The sequence below is a fragment of the Crocodylus siamensis genome, chromosome 7 (assembly GCF_052110815.1).
Source record: "Crocodylus siamensis isolate JL-2025a chromosome 7, ASM5211081v1, whole genome shotgun sequence".
In the NCBI taxonomy this organism is placed as follows: Eukaryota; Metazoa; Chordata; order Crocodylia; family Crocodylidae; genus Crocodylus; species Crocodylus siamensis.
The window spans coordinates 93,877,638-93,902,004 of NC_143401.1; the positions used below are offsets into that span (position 1 = coordinate 93,877,638).

At 44.6% G+C, this 24,367-nt stretch overlaps 1 long non-coding RNA gene across 1 annotated transcript; it reads right to left on the minus strand.

The window, feature by feature from the left end:
- Nucleotides 1-443: 443 nt before the first annotated feature.
- LOC149860143 (uncharacterized) lies at nt 444-9,872 on the minus strand. Its single transcript, XR_016443604.1, has 4 exons — nt 9,801-9,872; nt 7,615-8,471; nt 4,501-4,710; nt 444-1,025 (listed from the first exon to the last, which is right to left on the minus strand). It is a non-coding gene; the product is annotated as an uncharacterized LOC149860143 (long non-coding RNA).
- Between the last annotated feature and the right edge of the window lie 14,495 nt (nt 9,873-24,367).

Below are 24,367 nucleotides of genomic sequence, written 5' to 3' on the forward strand. Positions count from 1 at the left end.
CAAGTTGTGCAGTGGGCTAGGTGCTGAGCACTAGGTGCCAAGGGGAGGAGCCCCTGCTGTTTATACAGCTTCAATATAATAAAACAAAATCATGTTAAGAGCTGCTGGGATGAGCTGATCCAGTCAATAACCTCTCACAAAACACGAGATTTACCATCTCATTTTTTGGCTAGTAATTAATGATCTTGGCAGCTTGTCCCTCTTCTCCTAAAGAAATAATTCAGGATATTAAAGTTCTTGTTGTTATTTTGCAGAGAATGTACCTTTTATCAGAGGAGAGCAAAGCACATTGCAACATTAATTTTCATAGTCTTCTTAATGTCCCTCACTGAAGAAATAGCTTTGGTACGTGATATCAGACCTGGATAGACACTACCGATAAAAGAATAGTCTGACTACATGAAGCATTTTTTGCGCTTTAAAGTGGACATTAATTTGGACAGATACACATTTTTGATGATTTATTTTTTTGCCATATGTAGACTATTGTAAGTCTTAAATTGTTTAATAGCTATATGGTACATGCTTGCATTCGTTTCGCCAATGTTTGGATAAGAGAAAAAGAGGCCAAGGAAATGATCAGTCTGGACACGCATCATAGAGTGTGAACCATTTTAGCAAATTCAAGAAACATGAATTGGAGGGGGGGGCAGGGGAAGAAGCAGCTAAAGGTTGTATAGAGTACATTTAGTGGCTTGATGCTAGATAAATGTAATTTTAGACCAGATAAAGCTTAGGTATGGAATAAAATAGGCATATGAATATAAATGAGAGTAATACAGATTAGGAACACTTTTAGATTGTTTTATCTTATTTATTAAACGTTTTGATATTGAGCCAGGGTTCATCCCAGAATCTTTTCAATTCAACCTTGAACTACAGTTCCTGCTGAATAGCCCATCTGCAGATGAAATAAGATGAGTGCTCTTTTAAAAGTTAATTTGAAACCTAGGCAGCTGGTATCAGGTGGAGTGTCCCAGGGGTCAGTTCTGGAGCCTGTCTTGTTCAATATCTTCATCAACAACCTGAAAGATAGGATGGATTACACCTCCAGCAGGTTTGCAGACCTGGGGGGGGTAGTAGATACACTGGAGGGTAGGATACAGAGAGACCTCGACAAATCGGCAGATTTGCCCTAAAGAAATCTCATGGGGCGCATCCCTAGGTGCAGAGGTCTGTTTCCAGAGGCACAAAAAGCAGCAGCACACATTTGTGCCACTGTTTTGTGCCCCAAGGCACGTTCCTGCATGTGCGCTCTTGCACATGCCAAGTTATCCCAGGTGGGGTGGGGGTGGGTTGGGTCCAGCACCTGCGTTGGCCTCAGCAAACTTATGCAGGGTCCTGGGGGCCTTCCTGGGCAACAATGATGCTGATCCAGCTGCAGGGAGCTTACTAGCAGCCAGAGTATGGTTCTGAATGGCCAGGCTCCATTTCTGGTGGCACGTTGCCGCTGCATGCACTGCTTTCTGCAGCAGGTTGGGTTTTGGAAGTGCCGTGGTTGGGACCAAAACATCCCAGTATCAAATTTTGGCCATGCACTGCAAATTTGCAACTGCAGAAGTACTCATCTGGATATGCCCACAAGGTTCAGAAAGGAGAAGTGCAAAGTCATAAGGACTCAACAGTCCCATGCACCGGTGCAGGCTGGGGGTGGCTGGCTGGGCAGCAGCTCCGCAGAAAAGGACCTGGGGGTGACAGTGGACAATCAGGTGAATAGGACCTTTGTTGCCAAGAAGGCTACCAGCATCCTGGGCTGTATTGGTAGAGCATTACCAGCAGATGGAGGGAAGTGATTCTTCCCCTTCATTCAGCACTGGGGTAGCCACATCTGGAGTCCTATGTCCAGTTTTGGGCCCCCACTACAGAAAGGATGTAGACAAATTGGAGACAGTCCAGTGAAGGGCAACAAAAATAGTGAGGGTACTGAAAGAAAGGATGAGGAAAGACTGAGACAGTCAAGCAGAAGGCAATGAAAATTGTCATGGGGCTAGGGCACACAACTGGTGAGGAGAGGCTGAGGGAACTGGGTTGATTTAGTGTGGAGAAGAGAAGACAGAGTGGGATTTAATAGCAGCCTTCAACTCCCTGCAGGATGGATCTAAAGAGAATGGAGCCGGACTGCTCTCAGTGGGGACAGACGACAGAACAAGGAGCAATGGGCTCAAGCTGCAGCAAAGGAAATTTAGGTTGGATATTAGGAAAAACTTTTTCACAAGGAGGGTAGTAAACCCCTGGGATCGGTGACCCAGAGAGGTTGTTGAATCTCCATCCTTGGAGGTGTTTAAGACCTGAGTAGACAAAGCCTTTGCTGGGAGGATCTAGTTGGCGCTGGTCCTGCTTTAAGCAGGGGGTGGGACTAGATGTGTCCTCGAGAGGTCCCTTCCCATTCTCGTTTTCTGTGATTTTTTTTTTATGATTCTTACTGCATGAATTTGGCAAATATCTGACTGCGCCCTAGGACAGCGGTTCTCAACCTTTTGCACCTTCCGTCCCACCAACCATTTTGTCAAAAAACCCTAGTCCCACCGTTATAAAAACAAACCCCCACAAAATTGCACTGTTCAAGATATCTATTGATTCATCCATCTGAAGTGCAAACAACTGATTTTTTTAAATCAGGCAATGAGTTAAAGTCCCACCTACATGGCCTTTGAGGCCAAAAAATTGGCCCTTGTCAAGAAAAATTCAAATTAGTCCATGTTTTGAAAATTTGAAAATAGTTGTGGGTCTGACTCTCATTTAAATGGCTCTTTTCCATGCTAGGTGATACAAAGGGTCCATAAAGTATGCATAAATGACATTTATGTCCATTACACGTAAAAAGGAATGAGTGCAAATGAGAATAAATCCATGTATCATCCCATTTCTAGCTCCTAAATGGAATCTATAATGGAGCTGTGTCACTGTCCAAAGAACTAAAACTCAACTTGTCTAAGAAGTAAGAGTTGAAAGAAGGTCATTTTATGCTTTTTATATCTCATACCTTTCCATCAACTGAGATATCTGTCTTTATTTCCCCCCCCTCAGGGTTATGTTCTATTATCTTCATGCAGTAACACTTTAAATTAACGGCCTAGTTAATTGATATGGAAGCTGAGTTGAAATTCTTGAGAAGTACTTGTGACATTCACATTACTAACAGCGGGGTTCATCAGAATTAATGTTATTACAGTAAATACCAAGAAAATTAGCTATGATTAGCTCATTATTTTCAATTGTCCTCCCTTCTGTTTTTGGCTCTTCTAGACAGTTGTACTTCATCAGGAATATGCGTGTTGAGGAATTACGGTCTCTCTGATAGTCTGCATGAGGAAGCAATGAGGGAACCTGTCAGGCAGGGGCCGGGTTTCACGTAAGGATTTTATCCCAATGCAAAATCATGTGCCTTAGGACGGTAAAAATCCTCCACTCCTTGCTTCCTTGTCTGACAGACTAGTGAATCTTTCCTTATTTATAATAATAATTCCTCTTGCGCTAGTGTCTGGACGTCCCAACGCATGCCATGACTCCTCCCATGTGCTAGATGCTGTACGTATTTAGCACAGGAAACTGTTTGTGCAGTGAATGCAAGTCTAAAGCCACATGCATGTGAACTAGTTATGGTTGAAGGTTTGCATCAAATCCACAACCTGCTGGGAACCACCTGTTTGGGGCCAGTGGTACCTAATTATTGTATTAGCTGCAGGAAGGCCGCCCTCCGGATATAAACCCAGCACTCTCAGACAGCACTGCATAGCTTATACCTCCCTGGTCTCTGACTGCTTCCAAGTCTCATCTCCCAGCTGCCACCCAGTTTTCTGCACCTTCCAGCTCCCACTGTAGTGCCAATGGTATGTCGTCCTCAGCTCCTCTGGTCCTTTCATTTCTCTTGCCCTCTACATCTACCCCCTGGTTCCTCACTCTGAGAGTAGCCCATGACTCCTTCCAACTTCTGGCTTCCAACTCCTGACTCTGTTTCCAGACCTTGGATTATGTCCAGACTTCTGGTCCTCGTGTTGGCTCCTTCCTTACCTCCCTAAGCTCTAGGGAAGGCGGTTCATGCCCCAGGCTGAGACGAGACTGAACTACAGCAGCTTAGCCATCAACGAAAGAAGAAAGAGTTCAGTCCAGAGCAGGTGACGCATAGTAAAGCCTTGCCCATTTTTCCACTTGCAGTAATTAGCTTGCATGCCCACATCTAAATTGGCACCATAAATACAGGGTGAGAGAGGGAACAGAGGCGGAGAGAGGTAGAATGAGTTGCCAACTATTTCACAGCAGGTTCTTGATAGAGCTGATATTGCCTACCGCCTAAGCACGTATTCGGTGCTTTGGACTATGATTCCCACTGTGCTGTCCCTCAAACCTGATAAATCCCCCACCCCACCGAACACAACATTTAATTCAGCAGAACAACAAGAAATAATAATAATAATAATAATAATAATAATAAAATGTTGCTCCTCCATCCCCGCATCTGTCACTGCTGAAGTCGTGCCACGGGGCACCCTGAAGCATCACCTTTCGATAGTGCCAGCCCACAGGCACCTGTCCCAGAGTGGCTTGCCGGGGACCAACCAGGTCCTTGATTGGCTAGGATGGTGCCTGGCTGGGCACCTGCCTTCCCCGCTCCAGGTTGCCGTCTGCTTATACGTATGCCGCTGTGATGCAATATTGATATTTTAGGTTCATTTCTGAAGCAAATAGGAAAGAGCCACGCTTCAAAGGTCCCTAGAGCAAACCAAATAGGGAAATCAGTTGGTGGAGTGAGATGCAGTTCGGTAGGTCCATAAAATATACAAATACCCATTACAAACATCCACGTACGCTGCATAGCAACAATGCCCCAGAGATGCCTGGGGAGTCACGGAGGCAACCTCACAAACTTGTACTTGTAACCCTAAGCCCTCCTTTCCCCAGAGCTGTTCAGTTCTTTTTTCGCTGTCTTTATTTAATTGTTTAAGGACCAGATGGCGTAAATCCTCAGCTGGTGTAAATCATCATGGTGTCACCAGCACTACGCTGATTTACTGCTGCTGAGAATCTAGCCCTTTGAGCACTGCATAAATAAGAAATGTAATCATAATAATAGCACTTAGCACTTAGCTTTAACTGTTCAATGTGCACACAAATGCTAATTACCAAGGTAAAAATATGTACTGAGGTGGAAGAAATTAGCTGCCTGAATATGAGCCCTCGGGGTAAAGGCATTGCGGAAATGCCCACTGTATTTCTTCTGCATACATTTAAATATAGAGGGTCGGTGGCAATGTGGTGATCAATGCAAAGTGGATTTACGGTTATTGGACAAAACAGGAAATTGCTCCTCTCTAAATAGCCCCAGATGGACTGCACTGAGCATTACACTCCGCTCTGGCTCTTCCAAAGTAGAAAAACTGGAGAGCAGTGCAAGGAAAGGCAACCAGGCTGACCCAAGCCTTCGAGAAGAAGGCACACAGACCAAAGGAGTGGCATTTATATGATGTGGGAAAGAGAGGTCTCTAGAGAGACATGATCACAGTCTATAAATACCATCCTGGCAACAGTATAAATGAAGGAAATGAATAATTCACAACTTCAGGAGATGACAGGACAAAGAAGTAATGGCCTGGAGCGGAGGACAGGGAAGTTGAAGCTAGAAAAATTCTCTGCAACCAGAGCTAGGAGGAGAGGGATCGAGGCCCCGGCATGGCAGATGTTTTAAAGGAAAAAGTGCATGCAAGGGCCAGATGTTGAATCCAGGTCAAGTGTTGCAGCTTCTTCACCGCCTTCAGCAGAGCTGCCCTGATCTAAAGGTCTGCGGTTGCAGGGTCATAAGCTCCAGCTGAAGATCCTCGTCTAGGAAGTTTACTTGGTGGCATTGCAGCTTTCCCAATTGACACCACCTGAGGACTTGGTCTAGTTCTCCGGGCGACATTGGAGCTACTGGGACAACTCGCATCTACTGAGCACCTCCCCTGTCCTCGGTGTGTAGGATGCAGCAAACAAACCATGGCATTTCCTGTGTTGGCCCTAGGCTGACTTTCCCCTTGGTTTACCCAGTAAATAGCATCGTTGTTCTTTTGAAAGAGCAAATTCTTTAGCCACAGAAATGGTTGGGTTGTTTTCCTCCTGTTTCCTTTTCTTCCTGAAGTTAAAGAAACTGGTTACGTTTTGGAAGGGGAAAACACCACTGTGCCATGTTACCCTGCATTTTAACAGGCCCTTCCTCTCGGCTGAAGCTGGGAGCAAATTCCCCACCAGGCTTTTGTGCTGAGTTTGCCCCCGCTGACAGCAGCATGTTCCCTTCTCTACCAAAGTAAAATTTAAGACTCTGTAAACCCAGCAGTTATGGCCCCAAAGGCAGGACTGTGCCTGGAAAATTATTAATTTCTATTCCCATTGCCTTTTTCCAAACCCAGATTAACATCCTGCTCCTCTTAAGGCCGCTGCTGTTCAGTGTGATTGGTGAGTTAGACTGCATCGCTAGAGCCAGGTATAGACATTACACTTTTACCAGTATAAGTGATTGGAAACCAGTCTATACCCAGAGCAGAAGGGGAAGTCCAGCACACAAAGCCGGTCTATACCCAGAACAGAATAGAAGTTCAGCACACATCAACTAATTCAAAAATGGCAAAACCCAATATACAATTTGCCCCTCAATTACCAAAGGGCAAATGTATGTTCTGTTCGTAGGTTAACTTATAAACTGATCTCTACCAGGCAATACACTGGAAAAGCAATCAAAATTCCTGGACTGTAGTCTCTTGGTGACCTTACCAACTCAATTAACCTCCTTATGCCTCAGTTTACCTAGTGGTAAAATGGGGATTATAATACCTGTCTCTCAGAGGCTTTAGTAGTTTACTAACATTCCTAAAAATGTTTTGAATCTTCAGAAAGCAATACTGCCAACTGCAAAGCATAGTAGTAGGGGTGTCAAATTAATATGCAGCAGTAAATGACTGTGCTGTACATTCTTGGCATATTTCATATGTGAAAATATGTGCAGAGACTAAATATTAGTGAAGAAGCTCTCTTTAGTCACATCTATTAATTTTTTTTAATGCTTCTGGGACAAGAAAGCAGATCATTTGCAGCTCTCTGTTTTGGCGATATAAATCCACCGTCTTTCTCTTTGTCTTGGATTGCCAAAGACAATAGGCGCTTGCACCGTGATGTAGCCTACAAAAATTGACACTCACTGGGTTAGAGAACTGCAAAATTGTTCCAAGAAATGGATCACTATAACACACACACATGTGCATACATACATGTGTGTGCATACATACATAAGTGTGTGTGTGTGTATATATATATAATAAGTGTGTGTATATTTGTATACATGCAGATGCACATACACGCAACAATGAATGCAAAAGGAAAAAAAGCCCTTTTCAAATGATCAGCAGGGCTACTCGCATCAAAGCTATATTTCCATCTTAATAATATGCAAACTGTGGTACTTGTCACTTCATAAATTGTCTGGTTGCCTTAAGTTTAAGAAAGGTAGGGGGACAATAGAACAGAGGAGAAAAATGCAGATGTTTGAAAAATTTCTATAAAAAAAAAGTTTGAAGTGCTGTGCTCAGCTGGGCAGAAACTGGCTGAGCTCCATTGTCATTATCTGGTGTTTGACATCTACTGAGCTACCTGATTTTCAGCAGTGGAAGAGGTCGCCTATGAACTGGTGCGGCAAACTTAGGCCATCTCTCTCTGCCTTCAGCATCCTGCTGTTGCGGAAGATCAAGTCTTGGCTCTGCAAGTGGGCGCTGAGCGTCCTCCACAACGGCCAGGGCATGTTGCAGACTGAGCCTGTGAGCACTCAAGTGGAATTGGCACGGTTCCCTGGGAGTCTACAAGGTGTCGCCATTTAAAAGCATCTTGACATGATCTGCCGTGAGCCACAGGCATCCAGCGTTCCCTGGGGGGAGCGTCGGGAGCGGTAGTTGCCTCCTCTGTCATGCTGCAACAGCGTACGGTAATCCATGATTAATGGGGACACATCAGAGAGCGTAAAACAAGGCAGAATGCTGAGCGGCAACGAAGCCACGGGTAGCAGGGCAACTCCCGTAAAACCTCCGCCAGGGAGGCAGATTCAGCACCTAGGTCTTTTTTTTTTTTTTTTTTTCCAGCACACGGACACCTGCCACTTGAACAAAAGGAGAAATATCCCAGCAAAATGTAATAGCAGGTCTCTCATCGACTCTGCGGACCAGGCTTTGGAGCATCAGCAGCATGCTCGTACACGAAGACAGCGGGAACGTGCATCAAATAGGACATGGAAAACTGCAGGCCCAGGTCCAGCTCTGCACCTATGTCATCTAAATGGTTTGCTGCCAAATAGTCTGAAAAGTAAGTGTCAGTAGAGCGATCTGCGTTCAGCCTTGCAGGGGACACCTGCACAGCCTTTTACATCTGCAGCACTGCACGGGAAACCGGATGAGGTTGCAGAGGTGGATCCTGCTCCATCTCGCTGTGACTCAAGTGACTGGACCTCTACTTATTTCCTGTGGGAAAATGATAGATTTCAGTCGACCATTTGGTGGCGTCTTACAAATGTATCAGGGGAGAGTATCAGGGGCCAGGCACACAACTATTCACCAAGGTGCCCCAGGTTATTTGACCCGAGCAGTCTTCCCTGGCCAGTGCAAGGGGGCTGGATCCGGTGATCTCATGAGGGTCCTTCCAGCCCTAAACTTCTGTGAATCTGTGAATGTCACTTATTCATAAAGATCAAGGAATCATCCGGTCCATCTCCTGATCCAAGCTAACTTTGTTCCTCACTGGCCACGTCTACACGAGATGCTTACTGCACAGTAGCTCGTTACTACTGCGCGGTAGCAGCACATGGCACAAACCGTGATGCGACGCTCCTGTGCAGCAGTGACGAGGTACTGTGCGGTCAGCATCACCAGGATGCCATGTGGGGGGGATGCTGCTGTGCAAGTAACACTACTTACTACGCAGTCATTTAGTAATTGGGCATGCAAGTACTAAACCTCTTGGCTTCCCACCCTCTGCTGCAAAACAATTGCATCGAGGGCAACTTTTACCCAAGTGGTGCAAGGAGCCACAATAATCCCCCCTGCACAAATGCTTTGTTCTGTCCTATATAACCACTGTGCAGTTAGCATCGCGCGTAGACACAGCCACTCTGTGTTTTCTAGTGCTTTGTCCCCTCTCGTTTGGCATGCCCCAAACAAAGTATCTTTCATTACCATCTTTGGAGGTGAATCCAGGGCCTAAGACTGTGGTTCTTATTCTTTTCAGACCAAAAACACCTCTTGTTAGACTTGAGACACCCCTTGGAAAATGCCAGCTCTTCGCGCTCGCTCATTTTTGGATGACAGAAAAATAACAGAGCAGTTCTGCTGCCAAGAAATCAGAAAGACCACGGTCCAGGTCAGGAAGTTTCTGGCATGAATGACTGGGTTTATCTCATGAAGCTGGTGTAGGTGTGTGTACACCGAACAGTGCTAATTTGGGGCAGCACCCTTAAAAGGATCTCCCAGCACCCCAGGTTGCTGTGATACCCTGACTGAGAATCACTAAACTAAGAAGTCACAATGTAATATAATGCTGTGCTGGTCACCATCTTTGCCAAGAGTGGAAGCCAAATCAGGGGCTAAAGAGCCATGTTTTGTAGTAAATGGCTGAAAAATCTTTCCTTTTGTAAATCCATAAAAGCGCAAATCTACCTTGCCTTTTGCCTGTCTTCCGACTAATAAACTATTTCTTGCCATCCTCTGTAACAGGGTACTAATCTCTTTCTTTCCATCCTTTGCAGAGATGAGGAAGGGACACCTCATCCCTGTTGACCAGCAAATTGCACTTACCTTGAAACAGCACAGCACTATTCCTCTGAAATGCAGCATGGACTATTCATTGTTTCAAACTGAGTCCCATGGTGGTCAAGTTACAAATTATGATAGTTGAAATAAAGCTTGCTTAGTCCCAGAGTAAGTCAATAAATAACCCATGTCACCACACTGCATTAACTCAGTTCTGGTGCTCATTCACGAGTAGAAACAGTATCAGATCTTTTCATCCCCTCCTTGAGAAAAAAAAAAAGGGCAGTGCCTGTAACAATTAAGTAAAAACCGCTGAGAATTTAGTGTTGCGCAGTCTGTAGTCGGTAATAACTGCTGCACAGCCTGTAGTTGGTAGGCCCATTTCTATAGGCCTAGAGCCAATCAATTGGAAAGGACACATTACATATGGTTGCAGAAATATACTCCTAGTGGGATAGATGGACATTGGCTAATTAATGGCAAATCTCTAGTCCTGGCAGTGGACTTTGCTTGGAAAACATGTTATGAATAGAGAAATCTGGCTGACAAAGATGTTGGCTGAGCAATAGTCCATAATAAGTGCTTGGGTCCATTAGGCAATGGTGCAAACAACAAGCAATAATATTCAAAATAGGATCACCTTTTCAAGAAGTGAAGGTACCCTGGAGGGAGCTTTTAGGCTAATTGAAGACCTCTTGGCTTCCCACCCACTGTTGCAAAACAATTGCATCAAGGGCAACTTTTACCCAAGCGGTGCAAGGAGCCGCTATAATTGCCCCTGCACAAATGTTTTGTTCTGTCCTATATAACATCTCCTTCTCCTCCCCCCACCCTTGGCCACACAGTCTTATTAAAGTGTAGCCAGAGGATAGCAATGCAAGGATGTGTTTTTTAGATCAGAGGAACACAGCAGATACTGTCTGCTCCATTAAATGCTGAACTCAATGATATTACATTCCAAGAGCGTGTGTTTCTTCAACTTAGTGGCTACAGGCTTTTAATTTGGTCTTGGAAATAGACCAACGGAGGATAATTACAGCTGAAATTGGTGCGGCCATACGGGTCAGTTCTTGGAAGGCTTCTTTGTTTGTTTGCTCCTGTGCTCTGGGAGCGTATTTACGATCAGAGCTGCTTCCTTATGCACCACATCCATCTTTCCTCACACAGACCAGCTGCTAGGAGCTAAATAAAATAGCCATCATAATCGGTGGCTATTTTTTAAAGGAAATTAAAGAAAAACAAACAAGCTGACCCTCGGCTCACTTCCCTCGGTCTGTTGTCAAAAAGCAGGCACTGTCACAGGACTCCTAACTTCCCTGCCTGTAACTGGGACTGATCTTCAAGCCCTGCAGCTCATAATTGGTCCTGATCAATTCACCGGAGCACTGAGAATACTCAACGATAATGATCTGACTCATGACCTCAGCCTCGTGGTGCCTCAGTTTACCTCTATGCAATGGATATAATGATTATTTGTCTCCTGCAAAGGGATCAGAAGGGTTTAATGAAAGCATGGAAAGCACAGCCTTAGGTTGGTTTGACTCCCACCTACCAGAAAGACACAGTCCAAGATAATGATATAAAATCTGATGGGGGTCGACATTTAAAAGAAGTATTGTCTTTAGGATCCTTTGAAATTCAAAGAGCTAGTGCAGTGTAGGTTGAGGTACAATGATCTTCCTCTGTATAGCATTGCTTCAATGCCTCATTGCAAATAGCTTTGGATTACAGACGGGTATTTGCTCCCAATCCCTGTATATTTTTTAGCGTGCCTTTGGGAGTTTCTGCATCACAGTCACAGCAGTGACATGGGAACATATCTGATCTGGCTTTTACCTACCCAGTTTGGAAACTGGGGCACCATGGATTATAAGGTTTAACCCTCATTAAATTAAATAGGTTTATAAAATTTAATGCGTTGATTTGGGAGCATCACAGCAAAGTTTGCATATAGTAGGTATTTGAACTAATTAAACCCAGTCCCCAGCCAGCACTACAAAAGAGTGGGACCGTCCCATGCTGCCCCATGCTCCAGCCCACGGCCCTGCACCCTGTGCTCTGCCACGCTGTGGGAGCAGGGAGCCAGCACATGGCAGAAGGGTGAAAAAAAAGCAGCAGCAATTTGAAGGGATGAGCTACAAAAACATTTCATCGCTATCTGGTGGACAAAGAGGCTCATTACACAACTTTGAGTGCCTTTGTGTTTGCATGCAACGAATCCATGGATGCAACACTTTAATTCCCGGTGAGCCAAACTAAACTACATCCATTAGTTTAATGCACCAGAAAGACTTTTAATAAAGTGGAAATCCCACTTGTCAAACCAGTCATGGTGTTGCAGCACAACAAAGGGGAAACATTGTGGAAGTACAAACGCCCCGTGGTAAGTAGAAACTGATAATGCGGAGCTCGTGACAGTCTACAAATCCAAGAGAGAAGCAGGGTAAATCTCTATGCTGCAGAAAGGTTGCTAATGGTACCAATGCTAGCTTGTATCACAGTGGCAGATGTGCATCTACACCACACTTCCATCAGACATGATGGCAGGTAATCATAGCCTCAAGCTGCTGGCTGGGGAGCTCAGTGTTTCAGTGGTGACTTACAATCTGAGTAGCTCCCATTTTCCCTCTGCTAGGAATTTCACAAACTCATTTCATGCAAGTGCCCCAAATGGCCATCAAAGAGGAATGACCTTTTGCAAAGATTGACTGTCTCTGGCCACATGAACTTTCTGGCCTCAATTTTGACCATGTCCCACTACCAGTTCCCTGGGCTATCCCAGCCATCCCCTGTAAACACATTTAAGAAAATGATATTTTATAATATCTCATCCAGCTAGGCAAACCACCCTAGTGTTCAGCACTGACACGGTTTACTGTATACACTTATCTAGTTCTGTACTGTGCCTGTGTTGTCCTGTTATATGTACTGTGCAATGGCTTCAGGTTGCCCTTGGGAAAGACCTCATAGTTAATAAGCTGTCAGACCTAACTGGGACATGAAATACATATATCTTTAAGAACCAAACAAATATGTCCTCCTCATGACTTAACTGTCATGTTACCCTTTTATGAAAAAGGGAAAGAGCACCATTGAATTTATGACTGTTAACATGGCATTTAGTATTTAAGAGCTGGTTCCCACTGTGGACATTTGGAAGAATATCTCTTTTATCCTCCTTGGACTTTTCTCTGTAACAATAATAGCATCCAAGTGCATCTGTAGAGTGCCTTGCCCGGGGTTGAATCATTATGAAGTGTGCATGGTGTAGTACTTGTATGCCAGTAAAACCTATTGGCTACCACTGGCATCAGGGCCCTGTTGTGCTTAGTGCTGCATTAGGGTGCATTTGGGGGGGGAGTGCACTCATGCGGTTGTACCCCATTTTGATTCCTGCTCCATCCAAAGGCTAAAGCCAACTGCTTAGCAGTTGCAGCAGCATTTCTATTCAGGCAATAGTGAGGCAGCCAATGGACTTATTGGCTCATTATAATTTGTTTGATTCCCTCTAAACTCTTCATTCCACAGGCGTTAAAAACCCTCTTTCCTTTTAAATGGTTTTTAATCATTTCAGTATTCCAGCTGTCCTTCCTTCGGCAGTACCACTTCTATTAGTTGCTGCCAGTCATGTAGCTTCCATTTCACAGCCCTGCAGACTGTTATTTAACTTTAGTTAAAAACATTAACTCAGGTGTGGAAATATTAACTCAGATGAACATTAGCTCAGGTGTGGAAATAACTTGCAATGAAGCACTGGAGACACTGTCCAGATGCTCAGGAACGCTTGATTTTGTTGGATGAATCTGAAAAAAAAATGTACATTTAACTCTGATGACTCCAGAACTAACGACACAACACCTTTACATGATTTTTGCCTGTTTGTTTGTGTTTTTATGTATAGCAAATGAATGTACATTCCAATATATTTTTAATAATATAGCTCTAGGCCCCTGCTCACTAGTAAAGCTTCCAGGTCCTTTTTAACTGCTGAAAAATGTATGTTGTGTTACTGTAGGTTGCTCCGGGGAAAGCTTGCGATGCTTGCACGTTCTCGGATGTGTGTCTAGCCAAGCACCTCTGCTCCTGAAGGGGGGCTGGGGATGTCCAAGTCATCCATGCCCCTGGCCCTCATCCTAGTAATGGGGTTGGAGCCCCATTACAGTTTACCACACCCTCTTCACCCCCCCCCCCTTTTCAAAATCCTAGATCTGTCCCTGGTGCTACATGCTTCATCTCTCTAGGCTTTCATCTCCTGACTCTAAAATGATGATGATGATATTTAGTTTTGCCTATTTCAATTGCAAGACTTTGGGGAGACAATATCTGTGGCTGTGTCTTTTTTCTGTGTACCCATCATCTGCCCAAAGCAAATAAGAGTATTGCTGGTGACATCAGCAGGGCCTGGATTTCACCCCATGAATGTGAGTGCTGAGGTAGTAATGGACCTGTGGCATGGGCTAGCCACAAGACAGGGTCAAAGAATAGTACTGTTAGACCCCTTCTCTGCATTACATATATTAAACAAATCACATGATAAATTTAGACTGGGCACAAGTGCAAAGACCAGCCACAAGTGCAAAGTAATTATCACATAATTAACTGGTTAATCATGCAATAAATATAAATGATTATCACACAATAAAAATGACTGCCCAGCTATAAAAATATTCAACCAGCTCTAAAGTTGTTACATATTTTCAAGCACTAACTTATTTCTGGTTTCTATCCAGCTTTAATTTGAACATGTAGCAAGGCCCTTGGTTTAAGGACAGAAATTACATGTAAACCGGTAAAAGTGATCAGAAACTGGTTCAGATCTGTAACACAACAGAAGTTCAGTACACATAAACCACTTTCAAAATGCCTGAAACTTGTTTAAGGTAGGTAAACCTGACTGGATGTCATTTCAGATTTAACCGATTTAGTGTAAATCAGTTTACTGAACTACTGTCCCAGAGACCCTCCAGATTCAAGCTAACTCACAGTCTCCCAGCTTTGCACCTCCCCCAAAACCTCCCTCATAGGGTGGGTGGCCCAGTCTTGGCCCAAGCTGTCTGCTTCAGCTGAGCAGGGAGACATGCACCAGTGCCCCCCAGGTTCTGGCCTGGGCCACTGCAGGCACGTGGCTGCATTTTTGGAATCAAAAGTGAATGACTGTTCACTTGCTTAACAGTTTAATCTACTCAGCTTAGACTAACTCACAAAGATTGATTTGATTCAGCCTTGGGCTTTTTGACTGTCTGTACTTCCCAGCTTCCCTAGGCTAAGTATTGACAGTCAAAAAGCATAAGGCTGAATTGATTCAATGTTTGCAGGTTAATCTAATCTCTGTAGATTGAACCAATAAGCAAGTGAACAGACATTCACTTTTGATTTTGGAAATGCAGCCACTTGCTTGCAGTGGCCCAGGCCAGAAGCTGGAGGGGAGGGGGGGTCACTGGAGCACATCTCCCTGCTCCACTGGAGCAGACAGCTTGGGCCAAGGCTAGCCCACTCTCCCTGTGAGGGAGGTTTGTGGGAGAGGTGCAAAGCATTCTGGGATGCTGGGAAATGTGAATTAAGTTAAATCAGAGGGGGATCTGGGACAGAAGTTCAATAAAGCAATTTAACCTAAATCAGTGTAGTCTGTTACTACATCCACTTAGGTGTATCTTAAACCAGGTTCAGTCATTTTGGAAGCAGTTTATGTGCAGTGAACTTCCGCTGTGTTGCAGATTGGAACAGGTCTGTGATCATTTATGCAGGTTTCTGTGTAATTTTTCTCCCTAGCCCCAGTGTTCCTGTAATGGTCATGAAAGTTTGTTCACCAGTGTTGAGACATCAGCTTTCCTCATCAGAAAGGCTTCACCTGTCTTGAAATCTGTGCAACTATAAGCTTGAGAGAGGAGAGGGTATCTTTGACCTAATTGTGCGTGCAAAGGCTTCAAGTTAGCACATATCTTGATAAGGTGTGGAAGCACCATGGAAAGAAGCTCAGTCACGAACATGAGATAAGAAGCAGACTGGAATAGAAAAGGAGAATGTGATTTCTCCAGGGGCACTGATACAAGTGAGGGAAGAATGAAGCCCAAGAATTGAGCATTATAAGGATTCCCCCTCAGCCTTTGAACACAGTGAATCATTCCCATGTTGCAAACTTCTCCAGCTGAGACGGCTGCACCCCTGAGGAATGGCTGCATTTCAGAATACACTGAACCACAAAACCCTGCATTTAAGTAATACTGAAGGGCCTGAGTTAAGCTGGTAAATGCCTGGAAAATTCAAAGGGAAGCTAACAAGTCTTCCTTATACAGAAGGTTTGCATTATGCTCAAGCAAGAAAATATTGGGAGCACAAATATTATATAATGAGCAAAGTAATTTTTGCAGGATGCAAATTGGCAACAAATTCTCCCAAGCCAGCAAGCAGAATTCTTCTACCACAAGGGCCAGGATCTGCTGTATAAACACCTCCGGAAACTTTCTGACTCGATCGTTTGTTCATGGTAGCGAAACAGGTTTCCTTCTTTTTTTTCAGTTGATTTGCAGTGGGACGGGATCAGGCCTTTTGTTATTGTTTCTTTGAGTCTTCAATATAAATGCTCTGTATTTCAGTAGCTACCAGCTTTCTTGTAAGGATCTCAAAGTGCTTTGTCAGCAGGCATGGAACGTCATAACCTCCCTGTGCGGAAAAGGAAATAGTAATAGTCCTCAGGAAATATTCTCAAGAGAGGCAAATTGAAGCCCATGGACATGTGGGGTAAAAGGAAAGGTGGTCCAGTAAAGAGGGTGGCAGTCTGGAGACCAAAAGGTCTGTGGGCTTGGTTTTCTGCTCTCCACAGACTATATCTGTGACCTGAAGAAAACCATTTAATAGATCTCTGCCCAGTAAAATGAGACTAATGTTTCACTATGTCCCAGAGCTGTTATGAGCATAAATACATTCAACACTTCAAGGTGCTCAGAGACTTTAACAATGGGGCATGCATAACAGGCCTGTGCAGAGCAGCTAGCACTCACTTTGGATTTGGCCAATTTGGGGGATGCTGACTCGATTCAGTGACTCAAATCACTGTCCCGAATCGATTCAGCTGCTGCTGAATTGGCCGAATCTCCGAATTGAGCAGGCCCCATCCCCTGCCTGCTCTCCCATCCCCACCAATGGCTGCCCCACTCAGCCCCAGTGTCCCAGCACTTAAAAAACTTAAATACACAAAGCAGGAGTATATCATGAAGGTGTTGGCAAGCACAGTTGGGAGGATGCATAGACCTCCCCGGGAGACGAGACACCGGGTAGCAGCAGGTTTTCAGAGTAGAACTGCACTCTAGCATGTGGCAAGAGAGTGACAAATAGGGTGATGTAAAGCAACCACAAGCCAAATAGTCCACTGACTTCATCAGAGCTGGTTTACCTCAGCTAAAGTGTTGGCCCTCATGGCTTTTTATGCCATCACCACATTGCATCGAGCCCTTTACAAGTGTTTTTTCCCTGTCTGATGAAATCCCACCTCTGCTCGTTGTGGATGGATTTGTTCGGTTCATTAGTTTGACCCCGGCATTAAACTGAACAGACAATCCCAGATGTCTTGGGTAGATCTCTCCTGCTTTCCCTTTCTCTTCTGGCTGATTCACACCAATCCAATTCTAGCTTTTCATTCCCCTTCTGAACACAAAAACCCCCCTGGACCCTGCAAACTGCATCCGCAGAATTCCCAGGCTTGATAGTGACCGATACTGAGAAATTGTTCTTAACCCCGAAAGAAATATTCATCACCGTGTTGGCAGCTTTTGCCACTCAGATGGCACAGGAGCATGGCCAGCCTCCAGCGCGCGCCAGTGAAGTGATATCAAATCCGAAGCATGGGGGAGAAGACAAAGCACAAGTGGCGCCTTTTCCCCTTCGCCTCTTAAATATAAACGATCGAATGGTTCTGACCTGAAAATGTCACGGCCAAGTTGTTATTTCATGCCCTGTAAACACGAGGATGGTGATTGCATTTTTCCCTCAGGCAGGAAAAGGGAAACTATCAGGCCATAACTGTCAACAAAGTTTGGTACTGGCCAAGTTTCTCTCACTAAATTGCAAACCTGTTGGTTCCAGCTAGGAAACCTTCCCCGCAAACTTGAAGGCTGCATCTTAAAGAGGGGGAGTTTGAGAGGGGTTGGGTGTGAACTGGAGGAGGGAAACTACTGATGCTCATACTTGGAATTCTCTTTGACATCTTGATAATTGATTTTTTTAATATGGCTTAACGAGCCTGCCTCTTCTTAGAAGATGACAAGCGTGGTGCACGTTCCCAAGGAAAGGCCACTCGGATTTAAGACTTCCTGATAAGAGTCTCACAGGCATTGGCTAGTCCTTACAAAAGTCCTCCAGGTCTACCAAGCCTTGTGCTGGATGAATTTCACTGACCTTCTTGTGGGAGACAAGATGGCTACTTCCTTTTAGGGCACAGAGAATTTGAAAGGCACTGGTCTATATCTGTGGCTCAAAATGAAGCATTGAATATATTCACCCACATCAGCTATGGAGGTGACGCCATGGGCTTCGGTTTCAAATGCGCCTGTGGCCCCAGAAAGGTGAATAAGGAAAGCCAATGATCATGACTTATAGGAACTGGGGAACAACAGGGTTGACGTGAATTCTGCTTGAAGAAGTAAGTAGTATCCAGCCAACTGGGATTCAGAATAGTCTAGTCCAGAATTGGAGACCCTTATTTCTCACCCCGAGGCTTGACTGACAGGAGATCATATTTCCTATTCAGTTTTCCCAACAGTGAATGTCATTTGAAACATCCAATCCATTTGGAAACAAGTACATATGTAAGGTATTTAGGAAAATAAAAAAACTCTGTTGCAACGTGCCTACCTGGAATGACCAGAATGGTGGATGGACTGATCCCACCACATGACAGATGATGTAGAAATCAAATTACACCAATGAAAAATTGGGTAGAGGGAAAAGGTCAAAGATCAGTAGCTCTGAAGTCTATTTTTTCTATGCACAGAACAATGCAGGTTTCCTTAGGATGCCAAGATGCCTCTGGGCATGTGTAGATGAAACAGGGGCCCTATATTGAAGCGGTGGGTTTTTCAACCCAGCACTTCAATTTAGGGTGAAGTAAACCCCACGTGTCGTGCACACACTCTGCACTTACCTGCCTTTCTGGTGGCAGGGAGGGAAGGACAAGCTGCTGGCAAGTGGAGCAGTCCCTGGGCTGTAGGTGGGCTGGTGCTTCCCTCCACGGCAGCGGCACCCCCCCCAGGTGGCCCCCGCCTGCAGGTACCTGGCTTGGGCGGTCTCGAGGGGCAATGCAACCATGGAGGGAAGCACCGGGCCCCGTGCAGCTCAGGCAGGCAGGCTCTGGGGTTGGGGAGGATAAGGCGCGCCACTTTTCTTTGGTGGCGCTTGCCTTCCCAGGCTGCTGCCAGGCTGCCTGCAGGGCTTTCTGCAGCACCCCTGAGCTGCATGGAGCCTGGTGCTTTCGCTCCATGGCTGTAGGAGCAGCAAACTAAAACTCCTAAGAGTAAAACTCCTAAGAGGAGTTTTAGTTTGCCGTGCCCCAAGTTATTTAAGGCGCATTACGCCATTGAATTTCCTACAGCAGCTGGAATTAATGTGCGATGTGCCGCTGAGGCGTGCAAACACTGACACCATTCAAGTGGTGCGAAAGCATTTAGCCCACTTCAAAGTGTCATGCACACATGCCCCTTGTTTTGTCTACACATGGCCTCTGCCCTTCTCTACGGAGATGCTGTAAAGGACTGAAAGGACAGTTATCTGTCTCCTGCTTACTTAGTTCCTGGCATCCCTGCTAGAGCTGAGGAAACAACTCACAGCAATTTGTCTGATGAATTTTGCCATTTTTCTCTGTTTGCAAATTGCCCGTGAAGAGAGGCTGCAATTCTCCAATTTGTTTCTCATTCAAAAATTATTTTTAATTTCTTCTGCCAAAAACAGTTGTTCCAGGAGATCATGCAAATTGTGAATAGTACAATCAAATATACAGATCTCCACTGAGCTGGTTTTTTCCATTAATCACACAGCATTTTTTTTCTCTTCCCTGATTAGAGAATTTGTGTAGCTAGTGAATACTGAATTAAATGTGAGCTGTATTTTCTGCAGTAAAACCACAATACACATTGGCTTCCTAGCTAGGAAATTGGCTACACAACTGTGTATTTTGTTTGCAAAGTTTCAAATGATTTAATCAAAGCGTTGATGAAAAATGTTGGGAATATAACATTTAGAAAATGTTGACAAGCTTTATACAAAGATACTGAAAGCCTCTTTAATATCACATGGCAAACACACAGATATTACCAGGAAGATGGCATCTTTTAGGTTTATTAGTAGGTCTCTGCTTCTCTCTAATGTTCTTTCACCTTTATTGAAAGAGAGAAGAGAGAAGTGTTCTGTATTTCTGATTGCACTCCAGCACAATAGAGAGTCATAATCTGATCTGACAAGTTGTTCCCATAGACACAAAGTGATCTTTCTAGGAGATGACATTCAACAACATTGATAACCTCAGCATAATAAAGAAATGTGCCCAGATCCTCAGGTGATATAAATTAGCATAGCTCCAGTGAAGACAAAAGCAGTAAGCCAATTTATACCAGCTGAAAATCTGTTTTAGGGACATTTGTGCTGGGCAAAACAATACCAATGATTTTCTTTGGTTAGGTGCTTGGAATGAAAAATCAAGTTGTTTTTGCATGTGCGTGAGGTACAGTCACAATGGTCATGATGACCAAGGCTTTAAGTGAAGACCTCTGAAGCTGAGAGCATGACCCCTCCGAGCCAAAGGGCAAGACTTGTAGGTGAGAGTTGCAGCAAGCTCATGCCCGTAGATGGCTGGACATGGAAGAGGCTGCATAACACACAATGAACAGCAAAATACATTCAGACATCATTCATGTTTGCTTTCTAGAGTGATAGGCACCCTATTCACACAACTATTTGAACTAAGTGATAAGACAGCAGAGGGATAGGTTTTTTTCTGATCCGTAGGAAATCAAGACCAGAAAGGATTTCATTGTACCTGGAGATGTGCACACAAGTCATGCCTACGCAAGATGCTTGCTGAGCAGTAGCTCATCACTACTGTGCATTACGGCACAGGAACTGAGATGCGACACTACTGCGCAGTAGTACTGAGCTACAGCGTAGTCAGCACCACCAGGAAACCATGCGGGGACACAAGTGCAAAGTAATGCCAGTTACTGCACAGTCATTTCGTACTTGGGTATGCAAGCACTAAATGACTGCACAGTAACAACAGTGCAGTCAGCGTTTCACGTAGACACAGCCATAAAGCAATCATGTTATGCCAAGAACTAAGGTGAGGACAGAAATTCACAAACTAATAAATGTGGCACACTGTACATATTCCATATTGCTGAGAGCTATGCTCACTGCAGTGTTGCAGGAAAGGACCTGGGCATTACAGCAGACTGTAAGCTGAATATGAGACAACATTATGCTCTTGTTGCAAAAGAAGCCAACAGTATATGGGTTGTATTAATATGACTGTCATTTGCAAGTCCATAAAAGTGATTCTCTCACTCAGTCCTCCAGCTGAGGCCTCGCCGGTGCTGAATAGTGTCCAGTTGTGGGCCCAGCACTTCAAGAAAGGTGTGAGCAAATTGCAGAGAGTCCGATGGGGATTAATGGATGATTAGAGGAGTAGGAAACATGACTTACAAGTAGAGGTGTGCACAGTGGGTGCTGTTCGATTCAGATTCATCCCAAATCAGGGACAGTGATTCGATTCGTTGATTCGGATCACTCTCCCTATTTGGACTTGGCCAAATCTGAATCTGAAGATTTGGTGCTGATTCAGCAAATCAGCGATTCAGACATAGACACAGCTTTAAATGTTTTTACTACATACCTTGAGGTACCAGGCATGGCTCTTGAATGCTGCGATGCTGGGGCAGATGGAGCCTCCCACAGGAGTGCGGGGGGGCCTCCACATGCTCAGCAGTGATCCCAGAAGTGGACCAAAAGTATGCCTGGTCACCCGCCTGCGCCCTCCCCGGCTTGGCAATTGGCTGCAAGGGGTCCCAAGTGCTCCCCCCCGACCCAGGAGGCACCTGTCACTGAGCTGGGGAGGTGCGAGGGGGCCCCCCATGTGCACCCTGGAGGACCTGGAAGTGGACTGGAAGTGCTTCTTGTCCACTTCTTGGTCTGCTGCCGAGCATGCTGGGGAGCCCTCGCACTTCTGTGGGACACTCCGTGGGCCCCAGCATTGCAGCTTTCATGAGCCGCCTGCTACCTAGAGAAGATTCAGATTCAGAGATCTGGATTTGGAGATTCGGCCACCGAATCTGGCCGAATCTCTGCCAAATCGCATCAGGGACCAAAGCTTTACACAGCCCTACTTATAAGGAAAAGTTTTGAAGAATGAAGATGATGTAGTATGGAGAAGAGGAACTGGGGGCTGTATTTGATAACAGTCTTCAGATGGTTTATACAGAGGATGGTGATTTATAAAGAGGGTGGTGATAGGCCAGTGGCCTGGAGCAAGAGATGGGACGAGATGACCCCACTGAGGGACCTTCCAGCCATATTTTTCTATGAACCTGTGATTCATCACCTATGGATCAGGACTCCACAAAACTTTATTTAGGTACAGAGGCAATCAAATGAACTAGATGCAGGATCTTGCCACATATTTATTGGCACAAGCCATATTGAAAAAGCTGGGCAATCAATCCATAATTCTGGATTTAAAGAAAAAAAACTACCTTGGTGCCTGTCATATAATGCTCACCAGCCTTTCTGTTTTGTTCCCAGAGCTGGAGCCATCCGTATAACAACAAATGAGCCCTGAGGAATGAATAGCATTATGGGTATTTATGTACAAATGAATCTCCTTTAACAGAAAAGAGCAGTGCTTGTAAAAGAAAATAACAGACTCTAAAGTAGATGATAAAAAGCAACCGCTATAAAATTTTAAGGTAGAATCTAGGCTCAAGGCAGAAGAATGTGGAGACAGATAAGAAGTCTATGAAAAGACAAGTATACTCAGGGAATTTCCTTTAACCTGCTACTGATAGTGTGGTTGCCAGGAAAATAAAAACAGGCAGAAGCACAGAACATTTGAGAATAGAAGGCATATCCCCCAAAGCGAGCAGTTCAAGGCCATTGTCTTGCATGCTTTGCTGAGCCGTCTTCAAGATGAGACACTGATCTCGATTCTAAAAATCATTACTTAGATGCAAAAACTCAAATCATCTCTTGTGACAAACAGCCAGGATGCAATCAGATGTGGGGTCAGAAATTGGTTAGACAGAGCCATTAAGCTTAACCCGTTGCCATCAAATCACTTGGCCTGTTTAATCCATCGGCAGCGCATCTGCGGAGTGGTTTTGTTTGATTAGCTCAAACCTGAGAGAGGTCTCACCACACCGTCTTGATCTTGGAGTCACAAAGGCACTCGGAGTAACTGGCAGCAGGAAGGATTTTCAACTGTGCTCACTAAAAAAACACCCCCCCCACAGTATGATAATATCACTACAAGTAAAGACTTCGACAGCCAGATAGATGGTTATCAAAGAGCAAAAAAATGGGGAAGGACTTGGAGCAGTAACAAGAGCTCTGCAGAGGACAGAAAGTCCCGTTCGCAAAGGACTGGGGGAGTTCAAAAGGCACATCTGCACTGCTAATGCAAGCCTAGAAATGTTAACTATCCATATTGAGACTCCAAAACTCAAGCCCTGATGTTAGTCCAGCCTGACTGGGGGAGCACCCTGAACTTCTGTGTTCAAAGCAGAGACGCCTTCTGCTTGCACCTGCCTGTGCTCACGCAGGTGGCACAGGACACAAGTATGACTGATGCCGGTGGACTCTTCAGAAGACCTCCTGTCCTTGACTTGCAGCCCATCAACATCCTACTTTCTGTCTCTAGTGCTCATCATTAGGCCCAGGACAGACAAATAATCTGCAGACTGATTCCTAAACAGGCTCCGTTTTGGAGCAGGAGGTGCAGTGTGGACAGCTGTGGTGAATATTGCTACGAATAAAGACTTCAAGAGACGGATACAGAGAGACGGGTAGCACAAACTGGCTGAGGGTATCCCTCAAGAGTCATACCCTTACATTAGCCTTTATTTTCTACGTAGAAACAAAAACTGAAATTTTAGAAATTCTGGTGGAAGGGACATTCTGAGAACAATTCATTTGGGCCACTTGAAAGTGAGTCCATTTGGTAAAATCAAGCCGAGCCATCTTGATTTTTGAAAAAATCTTGCACTGTTGTTAATTAAAAAAACCAAACTGAATTTTTCCATTGCGAAACTAAAAAAAAGATGCCATTCTACGGGGCATTTTGCATTGTCGCAATTCTGTTCCTTGTTTTGTCTCTGAAGCAAAATTCCAGCAAAATCAATCCAGTTTCCAAAAGTATTTTGGTATGAAGGGAAGTGCATATTTTACCAGAATATAATGCTATCAGTTTTTTCCGCACCGACTGTAGTGCAAACACATGCAAGAATCAGAGGTTGTCATACGTATTGATATTGATATTGCTGTCAGGAAGGTTGCTCATTAAAGGAGATGAAAGCAATATTTAGCTGTTAAAGTAAGCACCGGATATAGCTGTATTTATTTCTTCTATAAATATGGCT